Genomic DNA, 6,510 nt, shown 5'->3' on the forward strand with positions numbered 1-6,510 from the left:
GCGTCGTCGTCGTCCGAATACACAATGGTTTTCGCACTCTAACTTTAGTTTAAGTGAATGGATCTCTATGAAATTTTACCATAAGGTTCAATACCACAATAGGAAGGTGGGGATTGATTTTGGGGGTTATGGTACCAACAGTTAAATAATTAGGGGCCAAAAAGGGGCCGAAAATAAGCATTTTTGTAACTTCCAGACATAACTTTTGTGTTATTGTATGGATCTCTTTGCCATTGTACTACAAGATTCCATATCACAAAGGGTCGATGATGGGATTGATTTTGGGGTTAATTTCCTCGAAATTTTAGGAATAAGGGGCCAAAAAGGGGGCAAAAAACAAGCATTTTTCTAGTTTCATGACAATAACTTGTGTGTAAGTGTATGGATCTTTCTGAAATTTTACTACAAGGTTCCATTTCGCAAAGGGAAAGCTGGAATTGAGTTTTGTGGTAATTGCCCAAAACGTTTAGTAATAAGGGGCCTAAAAAGGGGTGAAAAATAAGCATTTTTTAGTTTCTAGACAATAACTTGTGTTCAAGTGTATGGATCTCTCTAAAATTGTATTACAAGGTACCATACCACAAAGGCAAGGCTGTTATTGAGCTTGGTTTGGGGGGGAAGGGGGGGGTCAAAAAAGGGGTAATTATTTTTTTTTCGTTTAAGGAATAAGGGGAAAAAAGGTTAAAAAACTAGGGTTTCCATTTTAATAGACAAATAATTGAGTAAAGAACATTATTTAAAAGCAGTGTAAGGTTGGTAATTCAAACTCATTTAAATATCTCACCTGCACTATGTTTGAATTATGTAAATTGGAAATTTGCCAATATAAAATTTTGCTGATGAAGGTTTTTTGTTTACCTTTAGTCTGACTATGATTTCATTTTCTATTTTAATAGCCTTATGATGTAGTTAAATTTTTTTTAATACTTTTATGATGTATTTTAATGCGCTTTTATGGTTGCAAATTTATTGTTTTAATATAATAAACTCCATTGGAAATTTACCAATAGTTTGTTTATTTTTAGCTATGACTATGATGTCATTTTCTATTTAATTTTAAGGTTACAAATTAATTTCAGTTTTAAATATTATTGTAAAATGTTTGCCCAAAACATTTATTAATAAGTGGCCAAAAAAGGGGGCAAAAATAAGCATTTTTTTAGTTTCCAGACATTAACTTGTGTTCAAGTGTATGGATTTCTCTGAAATTGTACTTAAAGGTACCATACCACAAAGGGAAGTGGGTCAAAAAAATTTGGGGGGGGGGGGGGGGATTTTTTTTCCTTTTTTTTTCTTTAAAATTTTCCATTTTAAGTTGGTTAATTCTGATCACAAAGAGAAAGTTGGAATTGAGTTTGGGGGATAATTGCTCAAATGTTTAGGAATAAGGGGCTAAAAAAGGGGTTAAAAATAAGCATTTTTTTTTAGTTTCCAACAATTAATTGTGTTTAAGTAATTGGATCTCTGTGAAATTGTACTGCAAGGTACCATACCACAAACTGAAGGCTGGGATTGAGTTTGGGGGGGCGTGATGTGTGAAAATTTTCCACTTAAAGTTGGTTAATTATTTCTGATTTAGATATAAAAGCAAATAATAATGATGTGGTTTGATTTTATCAAAAACTTAAATTGAAGTTATGTATATTGTAAGTTTTCTGGTCTGTGCGTCAGTCTGTCCCGCTTCAGGTTAAAGTTTTTGGTCTAGGTAGTTTTTGATGAAGTTGAAGTCCAATCAACTTGAAACTTAGTACACATGTTCCCTATGATATGATCGTTCTAATTTTAATGCCAAATTAGAATTTTGACCCCAATTTCATGGTCCACTGAACATAGAAAATGATAGTGTGAGTGGGGCATCCGTGTACTAGGGACACATTCTTGTTTCCTATTATAGTAAAATTTATACAAGATCTACCATCAAGTCACATGACCACAAAAAACTGGCAACTTCCAGCAATTACTTATTGGGGTTTTTGCCATTTATTGACAATTTTAACCTTTCACCTCTGAAACAACTGAATCAATTTAAACTGAACTTAACGTGGAGGATCCTATTTAGTTAAAATCTTTCAATCAACATTACAGCCATGACTTCCAAAATAGAACATAGTGTAAAAAAATGCAAATTATTGTCCAATAATCTTGGTGCTTCATAATTTGTATACAGATGCCTATGTGACAAGAGTATCCAACTATTATGTCCATTGCTCGACCTCATTTCCATTTGCCCAGTGACTGCTTTAAATACTTTTAATTTCTCACTTAAAATGATAAATAGGAAAACTAATTGGTATATGGAATTCTTTCAAGGCTTGCATGTACATCTGACATTAGATAAACAAAACATCCACCGTTTTCTGGAGTGGAGCACTTCTCTACAAACATGTTGTTTTAGAATATCCCTATATTTCTATTGAAGACAGACCATGGATTTTTAACTGCAATATCCTCAATTCTTGACTGCTGGATTTGCCAAGTATTGCTAATAGATTGAGTTCAAACCATTTAAACAGTTTAATCATGTACTACTAAGAGAATTTTATCATTATTTTACAGCAAAAAAACCGGAAAAATAGTGGAGATACAACAGTATAAAATTTATATTTCTCTGAATAACTATATAGGAATAAGCTATTATACTCCAATGGAAGTGTGGAGATAGAGTAGTGTAGTTGTGACAAAAACTCGTAAAGTGTAGAAATCTCGAATAATAGTTGTATAGGGAGATATACAATTGCTCTTCTGTATCTGTATGGGTACGTTGTGATACCAATACTGGCTTTAATACAACGGTAGAGAGAGCGCTTTCGATTTATTGACGGTGCGCAAGAGCAGTTTTGAAGCTCTCAACGCTCGGTGTGCACACTAGAGTTTCTTCTAGGTGGTTCCACTCGATCTCTGTTTTCATGAAGAATGGGTTTGCATATTGTGTCGTTTTGCTATTTGGAGTCTCAAAACACTTTGTGTTGTTCTTAACTTGTTTTTCCCCAATATTTATTGTCTGGTAGTTATCAAATTTCTTGACAGTAATTGTTCTTTTTGGACGTGCTTTTTTTAAATATTCGTCTGCTTCTATAGCAGGAACCAGCCCCTCAACCATTTTGTACAGAAATATTAGCTTCTGGCTTGAACGTCTTGTCTGTAAATCTTGTAGTTCCAGTTTAGCGAGCATATTTGAGACGCAACCATCTCTAGATTTGTAGTCTCCCGTTATAAATCTCGCTGCTTTTCGTTGTATCCTTTCAAGCTTGCTGTTTGTAGATCTGTAGAGTCCCATAGTATTGCTCCATACTCCATTGTTGAACTGACAACATTCTTGCATTCTTGTGGGCAATATCTCAAATTCCTTCTCAGGAAGCCTAGTATTGAGTTAGCCTTTTTCGTTGGAAATATGGGTAGACCATTTTATAATTAGGCCTTCTGAAATGTGTAGGCCCAAGTATGGGTTATGTTGGACTTGTTGTAGAATGAGTCCATTTAAACTAGAATTTTTGGCTTTTGTTTTTACATCTTAGGATGTAGCATTTCTTTGCGTTGAACCTCATTCCCCAGTTATTTGCCCATACTTCTAGGTTCTTGAGATCTTCTTGGATGATGTCATAGTCTTTCTGGGACTTTATGGATCTGTAGAGTAGGCAGTCATCTTCGAATAGTCGAACTGCAGATCTGACTGCGTCTGGGATGTCATTTATATGACAAAGGAAGAGTAACGGTCCTAGGACTTGTATCCTGATCTTAATGTATATCAAATGTATAGCTATCTCCATTTTTATCAAAAGTGGACATATAGCACTATAAGATTTACACGACGACCTGTCAGTCCTTGACCTCATTTACACGGATCATTGATAATGTTAATATTAAATAAGATGATGTGGTATGAATGCCAATGAGACACCTATCCAACAGAGTTCAAATGATGTGAATGTTAGCAACTATATATCACCGTACGTCTATATGATACTTATATTAATCCTTAAATATGTTCAAAATAAATTCAATAGCAAGTGCGACATCTCAGCGTGTTATATTTGGTGCTTACTTAGTTTCTTTGATGCAGACCAAAAATTGTCACCTTCAATGAAAGTTATTGGAAACATGCTCCTAAGCAGATTAAGTTTGCTATTTGGATATTTATATTCATCAAATATTATTAAAATTATTGATGAGTTTAGCTGTTTATTCTTGAAAATATACCTTAATGCAACTGCTGCTTGGTCCCTAGAAAGGTTTTATTATTATTTAAATAGGAAAAATATTGGGCAATGCAATTTCGTACATGAAGTGGAAGGATGGAAAATGTGACAAAAAGTTAAATCCATTTTGATTAGATTGTTTTCTTTAATATGTCAAAATTGATGCTGAGATAAGATTCAAAATGAAAGTAATGCTTTAAACATCGCGAGTTAATACGTGTACTGTATAAGGATGGTATATTTCTGATGTCAAATTGAAAAAATATAATGACATGACCAGTTTTAATCTAGGTATACAAAGTTTGTACCAATATTGTAGAATTTTATATTGTTTTCTACTCGGTGCAATACCAGGTAGATGAAAACATATTGCAGTCAGATGTCATTTAAAATAGAATTGTAGAAAAACGGAGAATGATAAAACAAAACGCACAAAACTGTGTGCATATGTTTATCAATCGATGCATGAATATATTGAAAAAGATCACAAAACAAATGTTCTGTGTAATTATGCGTTTAAATTCGATGTTAATCGATTAATTTTCAGCTAACTAAAAATAAAAAAATAAAAATGATACATAGAAATATAGGTACAATTCCTGTCTTTCCATTTATGGTTTTGAAGAATTGGAGGAAACATTTACTGCAAAACTGGTTACTTCTATTTTTCTTCTATGAAGAGGTGTTATATAAACAATTTCTGATGTTGAAACTATATACTAGTAATTGCTTAGACGGAACAAAGTGACCGATCGTATAGGCAAGCGCAATACCGAACAAGTGAGTATATAGCCTGGTGTATATTAAATCAAATTAAACTAGTTACAAAATAGCATCCACATGTGATATATGAGGGGCCTGATGGGTTATTTTCGTTCTTCGTGATCGGCGCATTTTCGCTATCGTGATCCGTATTTCTACAGATTTTTTTTTTATATTTTCGTGATCCGTGATCATGGAAATTTATTTTCTGTGAATCGTGATTGACAAAAAAATCAACTCATGAATCGTGATGCCCGCCCCCCCCCCCCCCCCCCCCCCCCCCATCAGGCCCCTCATATGTACTGATATACTACAAAAAGACATATACAAACTTACAGATTTGGAAACCACCTGGTCATGGATTTCGACCAAATAAAGTGCAACTTATCAATAGCCAGCAGATCACACTCACCTTTTAAACATCCTTACATGCGCGAGTGATAAGTTCTTAATCAGAGAACCAAAGTACAACATTCCTTGGAATTAATATCCAATCTGACATGTCCTTTCAACAGAATATCACGGAGTTTAGATGCATGGTCAAACACCGTACTACCCGTTCTGCTACCAACGTCAATCGAAACGCCAGTAGTATGTTAGAACTTGGCTGGGAATCTCTAACAGACAGGAGGAAGAAACGACAATTGACAATACTTTAGATAGCGGTAAGTGATCTAGTGGACATACCATGTGAACAATATCTTACAGAAATGGTAACCAGAACAAGATCAGAACATATCAAGAGCTTCAGGCAATATTGAATAGAAATCAATTGCTGGATACACATGCAGCTTTTCCAAAGAACATTGACAACCTGGAACTCTTTACCAGCAACAGTAGCTGAAACTCCCTCCTTAGTAATCTTTAAGAGGGGCTTTCGGCAGGTCTTAGCTTCCTTTTTCTTATATCGTTTCTGATTCTTTCTAGTCATTCTCATTTTCTCTTGCTTTGTGTATTTTTTTATATTTACTTCATAATTATTATTTTTTTCTTGCACCTACCAGAAGCTTTGGGTATTGGTCAAGTTAGCGTATATAGGTAGATGTTGCAGAAGTCAGTTAACTCATACTTAGATGTAAACACGATTATCTATAAAAGAGTATTCATGGCAAAAATCCACACGATCGAATCATTTTTAGTGTGGTATATGAAATTGTTTAACTTCTCTCCTCTTTTTAATTAGCATCCACCCTCTTTATTTCTCTCTCTTTCTCTGTATCATCTGAGGCTCTATCAAACCCCCACAGAAGTTGAATCTTATACAGAATTTCCTCTGATTGAACGCTTATTATAAAATATGTAAAAGAGACAATTATAATGACAACTATGACCAATGTCAAAATGCACATTACCTGACAAACATACATAATTTGACACCACGTAAAATTGGTATCAATTATCATGTTTTAAGTGAGCTTAATAGCGAAAACATATCGAGTAGTCTCATGTTTGGACATTTTTTATTGAGGCCCCGTATGATGGGATACATTGTAGGTCTAATATTCAATGATTTTGATCTTAATATAGAAATAATATCAAAATTGTAAATACG

Source organism: Mytilus californianus, unplaced genomic scaffold, assembly GCF_021869535.1.
Source record: "Mytilus californianus isolate M0D057914Y unplaced genomic scaffold, xbMytCali1.0.p SCAF_6, whole genome shotgun sequence".
Classification (NCBI taxonomy): domain Eukaryota; kingdom Metazoa; phylum Mollusca; class Bivalvia; order Mytilida; family Mytilidae; genus Mytilus; species Mytilus californianus.